Source organism: Panulirus ornatus, chromosome 9, assembly GCF_036320965.1.
Source record: "Panulirus ornatus isolate Po-2019 chromosome 9, ASM3632096v1, whole genome shotgun sequence".
NCBI classification, from domain to species: domain Eukaryota; kingdom Metazoa; phylum Arthropoda; class Malacostraca; order Decapoda; family Palinuridae; genus Panulirus; species Panulirus ornatus.
In genome coordinates, this window is record NC_092232.1 from 34172747 (window position 1) to 34196409 (window position 23663).

General features: G+C 49.4%; 1 protein-coding gene across 3 annotated transcripts in view; it reads left to right on the forward strand.

The window, feature by feature from the left end:
• The window catches only part of spas (spastin), a 444303-nt gene that overhangs the window by 262008 nt on the left and 158632 nt on the right, over nt 1–23663 (forward strand). The gene's annotated exons all lie outside the window — the stretch shown is intronic.

Consider the following 23663-nt stretch of genomic DNA (forward strand, 5'->3'; position numbering starts at 1 on the left):
CCAGGTGAAGTTATACGTTGGGCAATACATTCTCATTAACTTCACGGGGATGCGGCCTCACACGTGATGTATACACGCTGTGGAGAGTGAGTCATTGGTCTTGTGTTTGTATGTGAGGCGTGGAATGTTCAGTGTTGTTGGTATGATCTTGGTGGAGAGGTCAGAGGATGGTGTGTCCTCACTCGGATGTTCACACAAGTCGTGCACTTGATGGCGTGAGGCTGCTAGAAGCGTTCCCCTTATTAACTGAAGAAGTTATGGAGGAAGTGTCGCCTTGTGAGTCAACTTTAGGTGAACTTCCTCCTTATGGATGAAGTTGTCAAGTACTTCCTCACGCCCCGCTCCTCTACACCAAGTCTCAGTGTATCACGTGTTTGTAGTAACCTTCACACATAAAGTCCCGGGTATGTTGTCCTCGCTGCTGGGTCGTACCGAAGACTCAGCATTATCAAAAACTCACGAGAGTTTCATCTCGTAGTTCATATCCTCCTCCCACAGAAAAGAAGGAAGATAAAAAAAAGGCATCTCACGGTGAACTCCTGCCCCAGGCGAGGAGTGTGGAACGTTTCATTTGAATATTAAAACTCGTGCCAGGTTCCTCTGTTGACAACACAGGTCATGAGACACTCGTATATACAGGTCACCCGTCATGTATAGATGGCATGACAGGTCATCATTGTCTTCATGATAATGCTGGCGAGGAGTTGGTCAGTTACAGATGGTCTTCAGGTGGCAGAGTGGAGGTATTGCCCCGAGGTACGTGCGCGTGTTACCATCTTTGTCAAGACGCACAAACGTCCAACACACAGACTGTATGACGCCTCGTGACCCAGATTGCAGTGAAGGATGCGTCATGATGTGGGTCGTGTGGTTGTTGTGTGTGGTACTGACTGTGATGCTTGTTAACGTTACAGTGGAGTGTCTTGTTGGTTTCTACACGAGTGAACATGTGAACACTGATGCTGAGGAAGAACGTTTGTGACCAGCTGGTGGCGAGGGATCCCTGCTCCTCTTCCCTACACATCCTCTCTGTATTTTGAGTCTTGAAATCCATTTTTTTTTTATATTGCGTGACCTGCATAGCGAGACACACACTCAGGGATGACCTGCATAGCGAGACACACTCAGGGATGACCTGCATAGCGAGACACACACTCAGGGATGACCTGCATAGCGAGACACACACTCAGGGATGACCTGCATAGCGAGACACACACTCAGGGATGACCTGCATAGCGAGACACACACACACACTCAGGGATGACCTGCATAGCGAGACACACTCAGGGATGACCTGCATAGCGAGACACACACACTCAGGGATGACCTGCATAGCGAGACACACACACTCAGGGATGACCTGCATAGCGAGACACACACACTCAGGGGTCACTTTGCCCGTCTTGAGTGGGTCTGTGACCTCCTTGGTGAGTGTGTTGGTCTGTCTGTTGTTGTGAGTCGCACCTTCACCTTTGATCCTAACTTGAAACTTTTCCTCACGTATTGTGTCCGTGAAACTTTATACTGGTGTTTACTAGCAAATAGAAAATGAAATGGGTTAAGACTTTTAATTAGAGTTTGGATTTTGCTGGAGGGAAGTCCTTTATGATGAAAAAAATAAAGTTTAACCGAGTTTATAACTTTTAAGAAAACTCCGCCATTAACCATGTGGAATTTAATACAGATGTTTATATATTTTTTTAAATATATCGTTCGGTTCTTATGTCACTCTCAGTAACAGTGTTACACTGGGGGCGTTACGAGTGTTACGTGGAACATCCCTCTGGTGTGTGGCTCCTCCGTTTCAGAGGTACCCGCTACGGAGGCCAGACCTCAGATGAACGAGGTTAGAAAGTGAATAAGAAAAGTATTTAAGAGTTTTGGAGGAAGTGTAAAGCTCCCATTTTAGAGAGGGTGAGGTGGCCGGTGTTAGGAAAGCCATGTGGTTACGCCCATGGTGTTAGGTCTGGCTGGGTTACGCCAGGCGTCATCGTAATGTAACGCAGTAGGCGCTGGCCGGCGTGCCTGCAGGCCTGGGTGATGCCAGAACATACGTGTCAGTGTATGTGCAGTGTTATGAAGAGGTTGTTCACTGGCAGTGTAATTGTAGACCGACCAATCAAAGTGTATGATGTGTTCACGGGTGCAATACGCCCCCACTAATGTCGCAAATGTTGATAAACACATGATCGTATATATTCTAACATTTTTTTTTCTTTTTTTTTTTTTTTTGGTGTTGCTGTTAGGCAGAAATTGATGACCCTAGCATGAGAGGTTAGTTAATACTTGTATAAGGTTAGGTTAGGTTAGGTTTGTTCTCACGTATAAGTTCTCACAGCTACAGCCATTGTACTTGACTTCACTTGACGCCCGTCCATACAACGTACTGTCACTGTGGCCATCCCTCTGGTGGCCACCACAGGCTCGTCCAGGTGCCAGTGGCCACCTTCAGTCCTCCTCTCTGTACCCTGCCACACCTCGCTCCTCCAGGAGCAGGAGTGCGTCCCCGTCACACTCATCGTAGACGTGATGTCTCACGTTTCTCTTGTGCACGTGAAGCCCGCCGGTACCTGCCTCCCATCCCTCCTTCCCTGGGGTTCCAGGATGGAGGAGATACACCCATCCCCTATGATTCCCCTGCTCCTCTCCCCCTAGGTCACCAGCACCCAGGCAAGACGAGCCCCTCCCAACCCCTCCATCTCTCCCCATACAACGGCAGCCGTGCCGGCCCAAGATGCGAGGGCTCGACACCGCTCCATAATTCCTCAAGTTCCCTAGGGCGGCCATAGTGAGTGGCGCGGGAGGCGGTATCTTTGCTAACATTACCGGACGGTTCCCGTACAGAGCGGGTCTCCCCTCACCCCACACCATAACCTGGTGTGTGTGTGTGTGTGTGTGTGTGTGTGTGTGTATGCTGGTAGAGGTGTGTCTGTCTCCGTGCGCTCGGTGTGATGTAAGGAGGGGGGCTGGTGAGTTGTGATATGGGGACACCTTACACCTCCCGGCTGTTGTTGTTGTATAATGAGACAGGAGGTGCTCGCTACCTTAATGACGACCACTGAGCTCTGCCCGAGTGTGGCCGGGGGCGGGCGGCAGGCTGTCGTCCTCCCCAGTGAGGCGCGTGGATCATCACCGCCCCACACACCAGGACAGGCCCGCCCCGCCGCCACCCCACACCACCATACTCCCTCGCGTCTGCCTCACCACGCATTATGGTAGGCGTCGCCCTCCCGCCACCTCCCCCACCACCATACACCCTCGCGTCTGCCTCACCACACACCATGGTAGGCCCGCCGGCCACCTCCTCCACCACCATACTCCCTCCGTCTGCCTCACCACACACCAGGTAGGCGTCGCCCTCCATCACTTCCACCACCATACTCCCTCTGTCTGCCTCACCATATTCCTCAGAAACATTCTCACCTCACGGATAACCGTATCGATCTTCCTCACAACCATATCGATCTCCCTCACATCTGTGTCGATCTCCCACACGACCATCTCAGTCTCCCTCACAACCATGTCGATCTCCCTCACAACCATGTCGATCTCCTCACAACCATGTCGATCTCCCTCACAACCATTTCGATCTCCCTCACAACCATGTCGATCTCCCTCACAACCATTTCGATCTCCCTCACAACCATGTCGATCTCCCTCACAACCATGTCGATCTCCCTCACAACCATCCATCTCATCTTGACTTGATCTGAATGTTAAGTATGGATCAACTTGAGTCACATCCAGACAACATCCTTGAAAGGAAAAAGCCAATATTTCACAGTTCGCACGGAGGGGAAAGCTGGGGTCTGCCCTGGTGGTCGAGGCTGCTAGGGTGGTTGGTGAGGGAAGCCGATATCATTGATGAAAATGGCTGAGCATCTGAAGCCCGTCGGAAAGTGAACGAAGAACAAAGAACTGCTCAAGAAATAGCGCGAGTTTCTCAACCCGTTGAACACGAAGACACGGCATGACCCTCAGGGGTTATTATGTGACCTGACCTGACCCCGCAGTTAAAGGCTAGGCCCTCATGCTCGGGTATTGTGCCGTCATCATCCTGAAGGGTTGTTATCATGGTGAACGAGGTGGTGTACTGATCCCTCATGTTTTACGCCGGACTCAGAGTGTGGACCATTTGATAGCGTCCCCAGTCTGTGTCTACTCCGGGCCCTGCCTGCCACTTACAACAATCGCCTCTTTTTAAGAACAGCAAAACACCATTAGCTCAGGGACTTGCCGTCCTCTGGGCTCTTGTCTGAGTGCATGACGTCTGAAACTGACGTTCCCTGAAGGGAGAATGGAAGCGATGTATGTGAAGGTAACAGCCAGAAGGGCGGTTATCATGCGTTGTGGAATGATTGTGTCGGTAGATGTGAATTATGTGATGATGGAGGATCAGACAGTTTGAAGAAGGCGTCGCGTCCTACGTGGGAAGACCATACCTGTCTTGAAGAAGGCCATATGATATGTGAATTATATAACTCGAAGGATTTTCTGTATATATATAATCAGGAAAAATATGCCTGTCTTGTTAATGATGAAGCCAAATATGATGTAATATGTTAGTGTGGACCGTGTCTGTTGTTGTTTCCATGTTGTGTGTGTGTGTGTGTGTGTGTGTGTGTGTGTGTATGTGCTGTATGTGTGTGTGTGTGTGTGTATGTGTTGTATGTGTGTGTGTATGTGTTGTGTGTGTGTGTGTGTGTGCCAGCCAGGTTGTCACCTCCACTCGCCTCTCACTACCATCAGTTAGTTTTGTAGTGCTACAGCTCAAGTGCTCTCCAGTGCTGCCGGCTCGTCCGGGGTCAGCGCGTGGCAGAGGTACTTCCTCCGTGTTAACGAGCCGACCATTTCCTGAGGGACCTCGGGTCTTGTGGGGAAGTAGACCATTGATATGGTTGACAAAGTAGACCATTGATATGGTTGACAAAGTAGACCATTGATATGGTTGACAAAGTAGACCATTGATATGGTTGACAAAGTAGACCATTGATATGGTTGACAAGTTGTGTTTGACCTTATAAAAGAGGCGTGTGAGGAACCTCCTTCCAGCTGAGTCAGGTCGGATCATATGGGTGCTGTAGGGGAGACACTGTCCTACTTTCAGTATTGGAGTAGATATATTTTTTTCACCTCTAAATTTGGACGCATTTTTGGTTGATGTTTTGCCTACTGTGGCAGGGGTACTGCAGACTCCGAGTGACCGGTGTTAGTACAGTGAGTGGCTGGTTGCAGGCTGACCTGCGCTACCCAGCGAGATGGGGACTTGGCACCCGGAGCTCTGGACTGGGGTAGGGTCTGGGGTGAAGGTGACGGAGGATGGCTATTATCATTGTGTTAAGGCGAGGCGTCATGCTTCACATGGAGGTGGTGTAGGTGTGTGTGTGGGGGTTAGGGTAGTGAGCCATGCATCTCAAGGAGGAGTACCTGGTCTCCTCCTCCGTAGGCCAGGCTTCTCCCTCATCACACAGAAGGATGTGTGGCGGTGCACCTCACTAGAACGGCGTATGACGAAGCATGTACGTTCATCAACCTCGCGTTCCGTACGCAGAGTCGTTGATAAACTCGTGTGTCTCACGCCGACACTGATGATCCGTTGACGAGACACGTCAGAATGTAACGTCATCATCGCCGGACTTGAAGCAGTGAGTGTGGCGCGACGCGTCGTCTGGATGTGAGAGTTGACGACCCACCCACCCACCCACCCACCCACCCAGTCATGGTGTAGTGAGGGACGGGTAAGACCAGTCCGGACTGACTGCTGTCAGGAAGTCTGGTTTAGTGTGTTCCCACCACATACCACGCGGGTTTTACTGCTGGTTAAGAGGGAGGTTCAGGCTCATTATATACCCAAAACTACCTGACAGCTCGTTAGATAAAGCTGAGGTTGTTAATGATGATCGTGATCCTACCTTGGTGTCATGTACACTGTTCTCACGGTGGCTCACCAGTCTTGTGTAGTGAGGGTCTGCTGGTCTGGCAGGCCGGGTGGGTGGGTGGGTGGGTCAAGGTGCAGGCTGTGAGGTGTTGCTGCTGCAGGTTATCAATTATATTGTATGTTGTGCATCCTGGCTGGTCTGGTCCACCGCGGAAGTAGTTGTCGTAATAAGGGGGAATAATAAGGTCATGACATTAATACTGGTTTGATTAATGTGTCCCACAGACACAGTGGCACTAACTCACACATCCTTCCCCGACTTTCATTCTTATGGTAAGGAATGATTTATTGTTAAGTATAGATGGAACCAGATCTTCCTCTGTGTTCACGTGTATGTTATGTTGGATCTTCCGTGTCCACATTCTGATGAGGACAGGTGTGGAGGTTGTAGTCTCGTCTTGGTGAGGGACCTTCGGGAATCGTGTTGTCTAGTAGTTAACTGTGGCTTTATACAGTTAAGTTGGCTCACATCGTTGTCTGTCTGGTGTGGAAAGTTCTACCTTCGTTGAATCGTCAATTTTTGTCATGTGTTCTGCAAAGGTGGAGTCGACCAGCATCACACACACACACACACACACACACACACACACACACACACACACACACACACACACACAGATCTCTGACGCGTCTCTTTCGTTGTGTGAAACATTTTGTTTTGATGTGGGTTCCATATGACTGGATGCCCTCGTGCCTTCCTAGGCGGTCAGAAACATTTATTATCAGTATACGTAGTGGACGAGGTTACCACAGTGGTGTTACCGTCCACTGAGGATGACACGTTAACCTGTGTAGAGGAACAAGCCCACACTACCCCGTGGCACAGAGCATCAACAACGAGGCATTAGATCCCATACAGTTGGCTTAAAACTATATGGGAAAGTTTTGTTAGGGCGATCCTAGATCTGGCCTCTTATTTCCATGGCTATTTCCTTTGTGCTGATTGTATGGGTTATCATTGCACGACCAGATTTGCTGAAGACCTTAGTAGAAACTTGTGCACGTCATATCAGTATTATACTTCTGATATAACTGGTTGTGGCAGGTCATCCTTATGGTCGAGAAATTGTCATACGACGCCTCGGATCCCCCTTCTGTAAATCCTTGCTGACCCGGGTGGTGTGACTGTACAGTGGGTCGTGGGCTTCCTTAATCTTCACATCATCAACACTGATTCAGAATCGTGTATGGTATGCACCAGTAGTGGAGCCCGGCGTGTAGCTGTGTGACTACAGTCGTTGGGGGTCACTTCCATGTACAGAGGAACTGTGTAAGTTGGTTTTAAATCTTCCGAGATAGCAAAGCCACGCAGTAGTGCAGCTAATTAAAGAAAACACTTGTGGGTGATCACCAGAGCCATGTACATGATCATTGAAAGCATACTCGAGTCTAATTACAGCTAGTCAGAGCTGGTATTGTGCGTTCTACCATAAGGTTTCTGTTGCTCATTAGAGGATGTTCCTGTGTGTGGATGACGTGGAAGCCTAAACATAGGAGGCAGCACACACAGATGGAACCCGGTATCGTGTGTGTGGATGGTTGACGCCGCTCCGGGAGCCTGGCGAAGATCTTACCTTGAGGGGGAATTGTGTTTAGAACTGGGACAGTATAAGTCTCTGTGGTACAGTGACGTCGTCTTTTCCTTCCTGTCTTGCCCCAGCCGTAGACAGAACTGTTAAGGTAAGGTGTTCTGTCTACCAGAGTAACAGCTTCCCGCCCGTCATGCTACCATTATCAACAAGACTGAGCTGTGATGGTACAGGACCTAACATACAACCCCATGTGAACCACTAGCAGTGTGTTCCCCCTCCACCTCCAGTACACCATAGTGAAGATACAGTGTGGAAGGAGATATCGGAAACAGATGCATTTAAGTTCCGTGGCCAGAGTTGTCATTTTCCTCAAGTTCCAAGCCAGGTTAAGTTCCAGGTTAAACCTCAGAGATTACAGACAGCTCCAGGCTACAGGCACGGGGTCTTATACCATTCATGTATGTGGATGTTTAGGGACAAGTCTATAAATATATATATTATTATAAGTATCTGAATTTTAGACTTTACAAGTGAGGATTTGCAGGTGGATGTGTGATCCCTGAATACAGTCAAAGCCATATTCTTAATTCCCTGCTGTGATGCGTCACTGTACAACCTAACTGGTCAGCCTGATTGTGGCCTTAATGTGTTGCGTGTATCGTGTGAGGTGTGGATGATGGAGCAGGTGGTGATGGGGCGTGGGTGAGGCAGCCAGGGTTTAGGCTGTCATCCGTTATGCCATCCATCAAGACTGCAGCTGATGCTGCCGCCGCCGGCCCTGCCATCCATCACGGGTGTCGACAGACAGACAGACGCCGCTGGAGGATGAAGAGTGGGCCAGGTCGAGCACCGCCTCCTTCATCCATGGTCTTACCTGGCGCACAGTTAACCTCACGTGACGCTTTCTGATCACCAAGCAGACGTGTAGGGTTTGGTGAACTCGGAGTACATAGGGCTATGTGGATCACCCTGCTGGTGCTGAGTGTATACATAGGGCTATGTGGATCACCCTCCTGGCACTGAGTACATAGGGCTACGTGGATCACCCTACTGGTACTGAGTATATAGGGCTATGTGGATCACCTTACTGGTACTGAGGATATAGGGCTATGTGGATCACCCTACTGGTACTGAGTATATAGGGCTATGTGGATCACCTTACTGGTACTGAGTATATAGGGCTATGTGGATCACCCTGCTGGTGCTGAGTACATAGGGCTATGTGGATCACCCTGCTGGTGCTGAGTACATAGGGCTATGTGGATCACCCTGCTGGTGCTGAGTACACAGGGCTATGTGGATCACCCTGCTGGTGCTGAGTACAGGTGGTTGGGGAACAACCAGACTGGTAACTTATGTTTTAAGTAAGTGATCAGTGTTGAGCCATACTGGTCGATGGTATAAAGATTCCTCCACACAGGAGACATGGCGTAAAGCCTTTATGAACGTAGTCTTGTCAACGTTACGACCTGCTCAGGTTATGATGGCGTGGAGGTGGTCTCATCCCGTACAAGGTGCGTAACCTGGAACTTTCCCCATCAGGTACACCGCAGAATATTGAACGAGCTGCTGGTCTTGTGTTCGTGGTGTCTGTGTTTTGCTCTCTCTCTCTCTCTCTCTCTCTCTCTCTCTCTCTCTCTCTCTCTCTCTCTCTCTCTCTCTCTCTCTCTCTCTCTCTCTCGGTGTTGTCTAGCATTATATTACGCCTGTGTCTGACGAGGTTTGTGAGCCTTATCACCTGGGACTTTAAGGCCGTTCGCGAGGGTAGTCAGAATCGCTATGACCACTTGGAATGAGTTCGTACATGTTGTCAGTCATACAAATCGGACCATGTAGTTGTATATACTCCAGGCAAGTGACCAGTCAGTAATTATTTAGGTGGTGTACGGCCTCACTGGAGGTACGGGAGGTCGTGCAGGGTATAGGTGGAGTGATGTGTGGAATATGCAACAGTGGGGTGTTGGTGGTGGACCAGTCCAGTGGTCGTATTTTGAAATTCACCTCGTCATGATGTGAGGTAGTTTGCCCCAGTTACAGCCTGACGTATATAAATAGTGTTTGTTTTATATTCATATGGTATTAGCCGGATGGTTATGAATGTAGCGAGGTTAAAGTTGTGTGTTTGGTGCCGCGCTTGGCCGTGTAGTAGATATTGCAGGGGTCAGGTCGGATGTTGGAGTGTTGATGTCTGGGTCATGTCAACATTTGATCGGCTGGTGGACGCATTGTGGCCCCCCCACACGCAGCTACCCAGCTGGATGGCCCATACTCAGTTGTTCGGTCGTGTGACGCGAACATGTGGCGTTACGTTACGGTTGTTACAGATCTCTGTAATACCGACGATAACATATTTGACGTTATCAGTTATCTTGCGCGATGAATAATTATGATCCTTGTTGAAGCTTTGGTCGAATCTGAGTCAGTGTATGGTTGGGATTAAGCAGGCTGGCGTGTTCCATATTTATCAGTGTGACACATTCGCGCTCCGCCCTTGAGATGGACACACACACACACACACACACACACACACACACACACACACACACACACACCAGTGGTCCTTCAAGAATCTGATCCCTTCCCAACTACGTCTATATTCCGTACCTCGCGACGTGCAGGTATGGCCGTGCACCTCCGTACTCTGGTGTTGATCCCTCGCCACACACACACACACAGTGAGGATGGTACGTTCGTAAACACTTGCAGGTGTCGGTAGTCATCGTGTGGCGGAGGTGGTGGGTACGTACGTACGATGCCTCAAGACAGTGTAGTGTGGCTCCTTACTTGAGTCGCCTGGACCCCTGGTGGGTACGTCGAGCCTCCCTGTGTGTGTGTGTGTGTGTGTGTGTGTGTGTGTGTGTGTGTGTGTGATGCTACATATCGAGGAGCAGAAGGTGTATTGCCACTAGGGCTGGTATGTCGAAGCTAAACACTGCTTTAGCCCATAATGTTCGCTCTAAGCTGTAGTATTGTGCCAAGATGTATTAGTATATAAATAAAAAAAGAATACATTTATTCTGATAAAGAATGAATGAGTCGCCATGGAGAGTGGTACGTGTTGGCTTACGCTGAGGTAGGTCAAGGTCTGCTACACCACACGAGAAAGGAAGGCCTGCAGGCAGTGTGGCCTGCCCATGACGACCGGTGTGAGGTGCAGGACGCGTCGGGTCCGGCTCTGTGAGAACCTTGTCCCGTCCCTTCTGGTCCATAGCTTCGTAGGGAATGGGTCGCGCGTCACTGCTGCTCTTGTGTGTATGGTCATTTCCATCCATTAAAGAGGCGAAGTGTTGCTCTGCTTATTATCAACACAGCGAGAAAGCCTGGAAGTGTTGACCTTGGCTTCTTACTCTTGGGTCTGGACCGGCTACCATCTGGTATAAATGTAAAGACATGCATAATGTTAAGCCGTCCCTCCCCTGTGTTTGTAACTGCCTTCCCTGTGTTGCATGTGTTTGTAACTGCCCTCCCTGTGTTGATAAAGTCTTGGGAAAGCTAATCGATGACTCCTTGCTTGAGAGAGACACAACAGGGACCCAGTAAATGTCATGTGTGATAAACGTATTGCATTTGTGTGAGGGAGAGTGGCTCCGTGTTGGACATGAGACAAGGTTGGATGGATTATATGTGTGTCATGTGCCAGCAAGACGTTAACAGCGTACCAACCACATAAGGAGGTTGAAGAGAGGCTGGATCTTCAGGTTGGAATGAAGCTTCTCCTTAGATGGATGGCGAACCGTATTGATGGAATGGCACAAGTGACTCATGTCTGAGGAGCCTCCTCGAAATGGTCTGGGGTCAGGGGTGGCAAGCGGCAGGGTTCAGTATGCAGATGATGCCGTGGTCATGAGGAGAGTATGTAGAGTGAGGAGGATTACGTCACGTGTACGATCTAGACCGACGCCGAAGTTGGTCAGGTACGTAGCTGAAGAGCAGTGAAGATCGGGGGCACAGTAGGAAGAAAGCTTCGATACTGATATTGTGTACCAGGAAATAACAAGCTGGGATCAGTGTGTGTGTGTGTGTGTGTGTGTGTGTGTGTGTGTGTGTGTGAGGGTACTAGGGGGTCGGTATTGTCCCTAAGCTGTCGCCAGAGCCCCATCCTGTGTAGGGCCCAGACTAGAACAAGCTGGTCCAGTGTGGTCACCGGTGGCTCCTATATGTAAAGATGAAGCACAAAGTACTCACGGAGAAGGGCCAGAGAAGGGCAACAAAGATGGTGCCAGAGTTAAGAGAGCTGAGTTACAGTGAGAGATTATCCCATGAATTTCTTCATCATGGGTGAGCGGAGGAAAGAGATCGCTTCATCACAACCTATAAGTTATAAACCTGTTTGATGACGTCGACTGTGAACACTGCTTGGAATGTGAATACCAGACACATGATTGGGAATGTGGACACCAGACACATGTTTAAGAATGTGGACATCATACAGATGTTTAAAAAGTTGTATGATAGAGATAGGTGAACATATGGGCCCCCGCGGGTGTAGAACTCACCCACCGTACAGTACAAATAGGTGATTATAGACATGCGAGTGTACACATGGATGAATTTAATTACCCGTGTGTGCTGTACGGGGAGGGAGCTGAACATTGGTGGGGCCTCATCTCCTGAACCTTCTCTACGGCCACACATCTTACATTTATGTATGTTGTCAGCATATTATGTCCTCAATCAGTCTGATCCATTCGACACCATTCTTATAATGTAAAAATACTTCTTTGTATTTGTTTTTCTGTACGTCTGTCTCTCAGTGTTAACAGTACAGGGTTGAAGAGGTAACGACAAACGTAAGAATCTTGAGAAAAGGTTTTGTTTCATATTATCATCGTCTGGTGCAGTGAACGGTAGATGTCACCACCTGGTGACGGGAGGGTCGGCTGATGGCCAGTACAGTGTGGCACGTGGTCATGATGTGGTTCTCCCTCCTCCTGATTGGTGCGCCAGATTCATGTTTTCCTGTACACACACACACACACACACACACACACACACACACAGTCTGACACAAGACTGACGTGTGTTTCATGTTTTCATATCTCGTTGTAATGAATGTTTGATGTGTTTGATGTAATTGCTGGTACGTAATTTTGTTTGATAAATGGTTTTTTCTCTTCAGCAGGATTTATGTTATAGGTAGTCCTGTGCTCTGGATTATGTTGGTCTGTTTGAGTGGCCATTTTTTGTGGCATTGTCTCGTATTTATAGTAGGTTCTCACATTTCTCTCAAGAACTGGGTTGTAATGCTCCTCCTCACTCATTCTGTCACACGTAAAGTTCTGCTTAAGCGTTTCTCTCTAGTATCCTATTCAAGAAATCAGCTCAGGTGTTACGCTCAAGCACTCACTTTGATTATCCAGTTCGAGATGTCACGTCTCGTCTTCCACTCAAGCAGTCAGTTGTTGTGTTCCACCACCACACAAGTACTCACACTGAGTGTCGTGCACGAACCTTCACTCGTAGTGCCTCACATAAGCTGGGTGTTGTAGTGTGTATTGTATGTGAGAGGTTCGGCCCAACATCGACCATGGGTGTCATCACACTTCAGTTTGGGAATGTGTGACTCCACTCACTCCCTACAGCGACATTTACCCCATCATACGTATGTGTTACCCAGGAGTTCCCTCACTCCTAGTGTACAGGAGGCTACAGTTTCCCTTTACCTCACCCCACCCCCGCCAGTCTTGCGTCTCCCTCACCCACCTCAGTGTTCACAGTCCCCCTACGTGTCTGCTTCCCTCTAATTCTCAAGCGCGTCTTCAGGTGTCCTGCAGGGCTCATTGTCCTCGACTGTCCTCACCTCAAGCGTGTCTGGAGGCGGCCTCAGGTGTCCTGCAGGGCTCATTGTCCTCGACGTGTCCTCACCTTCATCCCTGGGTGTTTGTCGTGCCTCTGTGTCAGCCTCAGAGGGGCCTTAAGTTTGGAGGGGTTCCTGAGCAGTGCCGTCAGGCTCGGGTTTTCCCTTGTTAATGGGAGTTGTAACTAGTGTGTTAACACGGCTCGGGATTACATGGTTGTTCGTGTCCATCCCACAGCAGATAACATGGTTCATGGTCCCAGCTGGGCACGGGGACAGTGGTTTAATGACCCTCCCGTCACCTCCCCTTTTTATATTCTTTGATCTCAATTTTACGTCCTGTGGGTATGATAGACTTGACCTTTGACCTGACCCTTAAGTGTCAGGTCAGAGACCTGGGCATCACACCCAAGGATCATACTGTCATACTTAACAACGGGTTAATGGTCATCAGAGGTTGTGTGATTGAGCACAGTTAGTACCACAAAGTTACACACACCCAGTATAGACAGACACTGCAGGTGGAGCAGACGAGGGAGGATAGGTCGGGTTTAGGCCCGTCAGCTGCTGGGGGGTTAATGATAAGGCCGTCAGCGTCCAGTTATCACCACCTCCCGAATAATCTTCACTACCTTCCACTGTGGAAGATGATAACGAGGCCACATACGCACACACTCGTCCTGTGTGTGGCCAGTGGTCGGACGGGGAGACAGTGTAGCGGGGAAAAGCTGGGGGGGAATGTTGTCATGAGTTTATGTTTACAAGTTTGAGCTTAATGTTTACTTACTCCAAGAGTCAGGCCAGGGGGAGGGTCATGTGGTCATAGACTAGATGTTGCAATGTTTGTGTCGGGCAGGTGTGTATTACGACGAGTGGTTGTATGATAAACGGCTGGGCCACAGCTGCCGCTGGTACGACCCACGTAGCCTCCACCCTCGCCTCGGTCGTGGCTATGACAGAGGAAACATACGATAAGACTGGCAGTCGTGAGTGTCATCATTTTGTGAATATGATGGTGTCACAGCCAAGGCTGCAGCTGCCAGCTGTGTGGACAGGGGATGGTTGGCGTGGCACGTACAGCTGTGTGGACAGGGAGGGGTTGGTTGGCGTGGCACGCACAGCTGTGTGGACAGGGGTTGGTTGGCGTGGCACGCACAGCTGTGTGGACAGGGGTTGGTTGGCGTGGCACGTACAGCTGTGTGGACAGGGGTTGGTTGGCGTGCACGTACAGCTGTATGGACAGGGGTTGGTTGGCGTGGCACGTACAGCTGTGTGGACAGGGGTTGGTTGGCGTGGCACGTACAGCTGTGTGGACAGGGGTTGATTGGCGTGGCACGTACAGCTGTGTGGACAGGGGTTGATTGGCGTGGCACGTACAGCTGTGTGGACAGGGGTTGGTTGGCGTGGCACGTACAGCTGTGTGGACAGGGGTTGGTTGGCGTGGCACGTACAGCTGTGTGGACAGGGGTTGATTGGCGTGGCACGTACAGCAGACGACGGTTGTTAGGGTTATAGTGGTACTCGTCGTGTAGTGGTTATACGGGTGTTATTGTTATGATTTTGCTAGGCATCACGCACGGCTTGACCTGGCCCAAGGATCGTACCGTCGTGTTTAAAAGAGTTGTACCGTCGTGCTCGTGGATCGTACCGTCGTGCTCGTGGATCGTACCGTTGTGCTCATGGATCGTACCGTTGTGCTCGTGGATCGTACCGTTGTGCTCATGGATCGTACCGTTGTGCTTATGGATCGTACCGTTGTGCTCGTGGATCGTACCGTTGTGCTCGTGGATCGTACCGTTGTGCTCGTGGATCGTACCGTTGTGCTCATGGATCGTACCGTTGTGCTCGTGGATCGTACCGTTGTGCTCATGGATCGTACCGTTGTGCTCGTGGATCGTACCGTCGTGCTCGTGGATCGTACCGTTGTGCTCATGGATCGTACCGTTGTGCTCGTGGATCGTACCGTTGTGCTCATGGATCGTACCGTTGTGCTTATGGATCGTACCGTTGTGCTCGTGGATCGTACCGTTGTGCTCATGGATCGCACCGTTGTGCTCATGGATCGTACCGTTGTGCTTATGGATCGTACCGTTGTGCTCGTGGATCGTACCGTTGTGCTCATGGATCGTACCGTTGTGCTCGTGGATCGCACCGTTGGGCTCATGGATCGTACCGTTGTGCTTATGGATCGTACCGTTGTGCCCGTGGATCGTACCGTTGTGCTCATGGATCGTACCGTTGTGCTCGTGGATCATACCGTTGTGCTCATGGATCGTACCGTTGTGCTCGTGGATCGTACCGTTGTGCTCGTGGATCGTACCGTTGTGCTCATGGATCGTACCGTTGTGCTCATGGATCGTACCGTTGTGCTCGTGGATCATACCATTGTGCTAAAGGTACTGAGGGAATAGATAACCACACACACACACACACACACACACACACACACACACACACACACAGACATCGTGCATGATAGAACAAGTTGACATCAGAATAATTCTACCTTTCATAAGTACTTGGTTGTTACGTTAAGATGCGGAGACGTTTTGAGTAAAGAAAACTACTTATGTTATTAACACAACCTTTGTGAAGCACCTGAAAGAAACATAACTATGGAGTGGTGACATAGTAATTGTGCTCACGGGAATGATTGGTTGTGAAATGTGCTGAATTTGTAATTATGTTACAAACAGATGAGATAATATGGATGGAGTGCTCTGTCTCTAATGTTAAGATCTGTGTTCCACGAGGAAGGATTGCCCTGTTTAAACATACGATACAGACAGACCAAAATGTGTGTGTGTGTGTGTGTGTGTGTGTGTGTGTGTGTGGTGCGGTTTAAACAGTGTGGCAGTAATGAGGTGTAGGGCCGGGCCTTCAAGGCGTCACCATACACGTCCTGCTGCCATCAAACAGGTTCACCGTAGACTTCCTGACGCGGGCGGGTGGGGCCTGTAACCTGGCCTGGCTTATATAAGGTGGTAGCCAACACTCCCGCCTCCGCTGTAGGATCTAATACTGCTCACTGATGCCAGCTGCCACCTAGCCAGACAAGCACCGGCGGCAGAGAAAGTACCACGGGTTACGGCAAATGTCATACCTTTCTTGAAGGAAGGAGGGAGGAGACACGTTGCTCTCAACTGTAGACTCGTCTGCTGGGCGATTGTGGTCTGCAGTGGACATGAAAGGATATTCTGAAGACAGTGGATGACTGTCTGTCTGCGAATGAAAGACTATCAGAGACGACACGGTGTCAGGGGAAGGTCATGTGTCAATAACTTATTAGATTTCTTCAAGAGAGTGAGTGAGCTCTGTGTCAGACGAAGGAGAAGGCTGGGTAGATTGTGTCTGGACGGGGAGAGAGCGTCCACATTGGATCACAGAGGAGGTTTGGCAAAGAAGCTGGGTCTTCAGGAAGAAATGGAAATACCATCTGAGTGGAAGGCAACAAAGGATGCGTGTCTGAGGAGCCATCTGGACGTGGGTTTGAAGTCACCAGGGGGGCGTGTCGCAAGGCTCGGCTCTCACACCGTTGTTTTTCATGATCCATGTGGATGACTTGCCAGAGGGGGTTGGACTCCAGGCTTGATCTGTTTGCTGATGATTCTCGGGTCATGAGGGAAGTAAAAAGATGAAGAGGATTGCATCAGCTTACAATGGGATCTAGAGAGAGTCTCAGGTTGGTCTGATGCACGGTTGATGAGACTCAGTCCAAGAAAGTGTAGTATGATGAGGACGGGACACAGTGAAGGAAGTCTTTGATGTGAATAATAGCCATCAGGAGATAATGTATGTGTGTGTGTGTCTGTGTCCGTGTGTGTGTGTCTGTGTGTTTGTTGGGAGTCGACAGAGCCGTTAACCTGTTGCCTTGCCAGAGTCGCACACAAGGCGAATAGGAATGTAAACGGATGGCCAGCAGTACATATTATAAACGTGTTCAGTCCACAGATAAGAAAATATTTAGCAAGCTGTTCACATCCAACATTAGGCCAAACTTAGAACTTGCTTCTCAAGTTTGGTCACTGTACTCAAGGTGGCACGAAGAATTTCTTACTAGGTCCAGAGTAAGACAGCAGGGAGGGTACCAGGATTGAGAAGGCGGCATTACAGTGCACCAGAAGAGGCCATGTGTTGTCCTTCATGGATGAGAGAAGAGTTAGGGGGCCACACAGTCAACCCAGCTTTCATCCTCATTAAGGAGTTAGTCACTGAATTCGGTCCCTGGGTTAGACAAGGATATATATATATATATATATATATATATATATATATATATATATATATATATATAGAGAGAGAGAGAGAGAGAGAGAGAGAGAGAGAGAGAGAGAGAGAGATTTAAAGACGTATAAGATGATAGAGACAGATCAGGAGTTGGGGTCTTGCTAGTGCAGAACACACACACTCTCTCTCTCTCTCTCCCTCTCTCCTCTCTCTCTCTCTCTCTCTCTCTCTCTCTCTCTCTCTCTCTCTCTCTCTCTCTCCCCACTTCTGGTCCTCCCTTCCTTCCCTCTGTCGCTCCTCCCACCCTCCCCCCTGCCGTAACTCGCTCACGTTGTCCCTCGCGTCCCTCAAGATGGTGGAGGGACATCAGGAGATCCCCCGTGTAGGATCCTGGAGGTGCAGTAGCAGCTTCTCCCCCGCCTCGTTCGTCAGGGGCCGTATATGGGCTACTTACGTGATGTGACGGTGCTGCAATCACATCTCCACCTCCTGCGGCCACCTCCCGCACGTCAGCTAACCCCCCAGTGCTCGCTTCACAGTCCGTCATGGGTCATGACTGATGGTCTCTACCCATCATGGGTCATGACTGATGGTCTCTACCCGTCATGGGTCATGACTGATGGTCTCTACCCATCATGGGTCATGACTGATGGTCTCTACCCATCATGGGTCATGACTGATGGTCTCTACCCATCATGGGTCATGACTGATGGTCTCTACCCATCATGGGTCATGACTGATGGTCTCTACCCGTCATGGGTCATGGGTGATGGTCTCTGCCCATCATGGGTCATGACTGATGGTCTCTACCCATCATGGGTCATGACTGATGGTCTCTACCCGTCATGGGTCATGACTGATGGTCTCTACCCATCATGGGTCATGACTGATGGTCTCTACCCGTCATGGGTCATGACTGATGGTCTCTACCCATCATGGGTCATGACTGATGGTCTCTACCCGTCATGGGTCATGGGTGATGGTCTCTACCCATCATGGGTCATGACTCATGGTCTCTACCCGTCATGGGTCATGACTGATGGTCTCTGCCCATCATGGGTCATGACTGATGGTCTCTACCCATCATGGGTCATGACTGATGGTCTCTACCCGTTGTTAATGAGCCGTATTTTCGTGGCATCATGTGAATTATGGCTTTTGGACGGAGGACACCGTCTGCCTTGTTGTTGATGGTTCAGTCGGCGCAGGTCAGCGTGTGGCTCAGTCGAGGACGAGTGAGCCAGCATGACCAGACGTCGTGTGAGGACCGGGCTGACCAGTGGTGGGTTGGTAGAGGAGGTGGGTCGTCGCCAGGGCAGTGGGTTGGAGGAGGGGGTGGGTCGTCGCCAGGGCGGTGGGTTGGTGGAGGGGGTGGGTCGTCACCAGGGCGATGGGTCGTCACCAGTGCGGTGGGTTGGTGGAGGGGGTGGGTCGTCGCCAGGGCAGTGGGTTGGTGGAGGGGGTGGGTCGTCGCCAGGGCAGTGGGTTGGTGGAGGGGGTGGGTCGTGGTCAGGGCAGTGCTACTCCACCTGACGACATATTAGGGCCAGAGTGACCACTTGTACTGCTCCAGCTCAGGCCTTAAGGCGTCCATTTCGTTCCCTTATGAATATGTAGATTATTGTGTCCGCTTCTTACACTGCCCCAGCCTCCACCACCACAGCCACCCTCCCGTCCCTCCAGCCTCCACCACCCTCCCGTCCCTCCAGCCTCCACCACCACAGCCACCCTCCCGTCCCTCCAGCCTCCACCACCACCACCACCGTCCCGTCCCTCCAGCCTCCACCACCACAGCCACCCCCCTCCTGGCCGTGCATTCCGCCGCCAACATCCCGTCCCTCCAGCACGTTGTCATCATTCATCCATGTTCGTGAAATGTCCTTGTCGGTCTCTCTCTCTCTCTCTCTCTCTCTCTCTCTCTCTCTCTCTCTCTCTCTCTCTCTCTCTCTCTCTCTCTCTCTCTCTCCACACTACATAGTGAGCCTTCATGGCTGATGTGCTGGAGAGAGGAGTGGCTGGGGAGGAGCCTCCTGCTCTACTATTCAGTGTTTGTTTTAACAAATTAGGAATGTAGGATAATATTATTGTCCTTCAGCAGGTCTGTAAGTCATCAACCATCATCTCTCCGTAGTAAGTGACCCTCTCGTTCCTGTAGTGTCCAACCCCTTCCTTCCCCATGCCACCAGCAGCTCTCCTTTCTAGTCACACACACACACACACACACACACACACACACACACACACACACACAGAGTTGTAATCTCCATATCCCCGGACCCAGGCTGGCTGCGGTCTATGTTCTATGACTTCTGTGGCGCCACCATGAAGGAGACTTGTGTGTCCCGACCCTCCGCTGAATTCCTCCGCTCCCCCATGTTATTATTTGGTTATATATATATATATATATATATATATATATATATATATATATATATATATATATATATATATATATATATATATATATATATTTATATATATTGTTACGAACTCAAATTTTATTCGAGCAACGTCGCCAGTAACATATATGTTACAAATACTATACTGATCCTCGTCTTGCAAGGACGTTAGATTTGTTAACTTCCACAACTCAGGATATCTCTATCTAAACGTTATGGGATTGAATTAAAGACCAGCATTACATTAAATCTACTTATAATGAAAAAGAATTGAAGTGTACAAAGATAAGCACAAAAATCAGGCATGAATCATTGACGTTAACACTGAACATGAGTTTAACATTGAACATGAGTTAACACTGAACATGAGTTAACATTCCAGACAAGATGTCAAGCCAGGAGATCTCTTTCCTTTATGACGAGTTCTTCGATAACATTACACTTACTCAATTATGATTGGCTTACAGCAATAACGGGCTTACAGCACAGCACTCGGGTAACGGGCTTACAGGCTTACAGCACAGTACTCGGGTAACGGGCTTACAGCACAGCAGGGCTTACAGGCTTACAGCACAGCAGGGCTTACAGGCTTACAGCACAGCAGGGCTTACAGGCTTACAGCAGGGGTGGACCACTTACCTCGCTGGGCTAGAGAGGGAAAAATCTCAGCGGGTGTCATGGGTATATATTACAGTAAAGACAAGCGTTCACCCTGCTGGCTATAACGCTACCCTTGATTGGCTATGGGACTAGGAGCAATTCTGATTGGTTGGAGGATGCGTCGCACAATCTGCGTAGATCACCCTCCCTCTTGTTTAAACCTGCAGCGATGACATGTTGCTTATGTTGCTTAAGTCAAATAGAAAGATCCTTACCAGTCTGCCCAACATAAAACGTAAAACAATTTCTACATGGCACTCTATAGATGCATCCTGCAGAACTTTCTGGTGAGTTCCTGATTAGGATATTTATAGTATTGTTGTTGATCAAGGCATTATTTACATTAAAGGATTTGAGCAACATGGGAAGGAAAGTAAGTTTATTATTAAAAGGGAGAAGTAAAAGGTTCCTGGTGTCAAGGGGAGGTTTGGGATCAACTCTATATACGTTCATATACATACATCATCGTATACACATATACGTACACATAGACACATACATGTATACACATGTACATAGTCATACTTGCCTTCATCCATTCCTGGCGCCACCACGCCCCGCAGGAAACAGCATCGCTACCCCTTGTTGGTGCGGAACTCCATCACACCATCTGCTTCTGAGAACAATCCGGGTTCTATATGTGCATTTTCTTTGAGAGAAAACTTGGTGTGTTTCCATAGAGGTTTTCTGTAGGCGGGCAGGCGGCAGAAGACCTGCGGCTCCGGACCCTGAATGGAAATGGCCTCTTGTATCAGAGGGCCTGCAGTGCGCCTTATACTAAGGGGGGGGGGGGTCTCCCTTATGTATCTGTTTGTGTTGGTAGGTTTTCTCTCGTACAGACACGATGCCCCACATCTGTAGTGGTCTCCCAACATCCTGGTATAGTGGATGGAACTCCTCGTCATTCATGTTGAATTGTAGTTGTGGATGTCGTGTGTGTTATGTGTATGCCTCTGTATGGGGTTAGCAGCTGTACGTTGGGGTGTGTTGCATCCTGCACTTCCCCCATTACCGCCATAATGGCCGGGTAACTTCTGAACTCTGCGTCTTGATGTGAGAATGGTCATTGCTGTACCCTCCTCTGTAGGCCACTGGTGGTGTGAGAGTGGTCGTTGCTGTACCCTCCTCTGTAGGCCACTGGGATTGTGAGAGTGGTCGTTACTGTACCCTCCTCTGTAGGCCACAGTACCGTGTATGTAGGACCCTCCACCGGAGATGCTTTGGCCTTGCCTGGTGTGAGGATGCACGTCCTACCCTCTCCATCATGTGGTACGAGTCCTGGGTGTAGTGTTGTACCAGCGGAGGCTCAGGGATAGCAAGGCTGGTCATCGCTACGCCAGCCACATCTGAAGCTATGTGGGCTGTGCTCGCTATACTGTTGTGTTATCGTCCTTGTTCATGTGTGGCTCTGGATACAGGGGATCAGGTCTTGGCCCACTGGTCGTGGCTGCTAAAGTCTGGATGTTGGAGGTCAGGCCATTTTTCGTATGTTCCTTGTGCTAACGCGTTATATGGCATTTATATAAAAAAGAATTATCTATATATATATATATATATATATATATATATATATATATATATGTGTGTGTGTGTTTGTTTCCCTTTCGTAGTTGTTCACTGTTTCCCGCGTTAGCTTAGTTAGCGCCAGGAGATGAAGAAAAGGCCACGTTCGTTCACACTCAGTCTCTTACTGTCATGTGTAATACACCGAAACCACACCTTTATCCACATCCAGGCCCCACACGCCTTTCCATTGCTTACGCCCTGGTATAGTCCATTGATGGCACGTCGACTCCTGTATACCACAGTGCTCCAGTTCATTTTGTCCTGTGCACGCCTTACGTGTTCAGGCCCAAACATTGTCAACCATTTTCAATCCATCCTTTCATCTTCAGTTTGGTTTCCTCCCCACTCTCTTTGTTCCCTCCACTTCTGACCTATTTACCTTCTTTATCAACTTTTCCTCACTCATCCTTTCCATATGTCCAAACCATTTCAGCACACCCATTTCTCTATCAGCCACACTCTCCTTACACCACATCTTATCCTCACCCCATCATTTCATACGCTATCAATCCTTCTCACACCACTACATATTGCCCTCAGACATGTCGTTCTCAGCACACACACCATCTCTTCCGTACTCTCTCATCTAGAGCCCGTGCCTCGCATCCGTACAACACCGTCGGAACTACTACGCCATCAAACATGCCCATCTTTGCCGTCTCCTATGATTAAACACTTTTCAGTGCACCCAGAACCGTAGCCCCCCTCACCCACCATGTAGCTTCCATAGTTCCAGTCGCTGCCGTGTCCACTCCCAGGGATCTGGAAGTGTCCCACTTACGCCCCAGCTCACATGTCGCTTAGTTCCACTGCTCAGCCTAGTAACTCTCTGCTGTTATCTGCATTAACTCTCAACTTTCTCCCGTCGCACTCACCCAGACACCGTCTCTCTCTCTCTCTCTCTCTCTCTCTCTCTCTCTCTCTCTCTCTCTCTCTCTCTCTCTCTCTCTCTCTCTCTCTCTCTCTCTCATTCAATACTGTTTTTGAATATAACTGCGTGTTAGGGAGAGAGAGTTACACTCGTGACGCACACACACACAGGTGTAGACGTCAGAAAAAAATGGAGTGATACCAGGAGTCAGCTGTAGCTACGTGATAACTGATACCAGGAGTCAGCTGTAGCTACGAAATGAGGATGTGAAGAAAAGGAAGGTCACACACACATATCATATAAGGACTGGATGATACACACTCATGATATTACTGGCTACATAACCATTAGTGGGGAGTAACACTGTCTTCCTTGAGTGTTCTGGTTACTCCCAGGTGTGTCCACGAGACCTCTGTTCACTTTACTTTGATGTCAGTAATGGAATGATTAGATCAGAGCAGGGTTGCTGATACTGGTGCTCGCGGACGGCGTGGTTCTGTCTTGTCCTCCACGCTATTGCTTTGAGAATCCTCTGATAACACTGGTTATCTTGTTTTTCATCTTGATGATGTAATGATGATATAATGTATTGTGATATAATGCTATGTGTGCCCCCCCCCCCCCCCCCCCACCACCACTAGCTAGACCACACAATACTTGGCAAGCTGCTGCG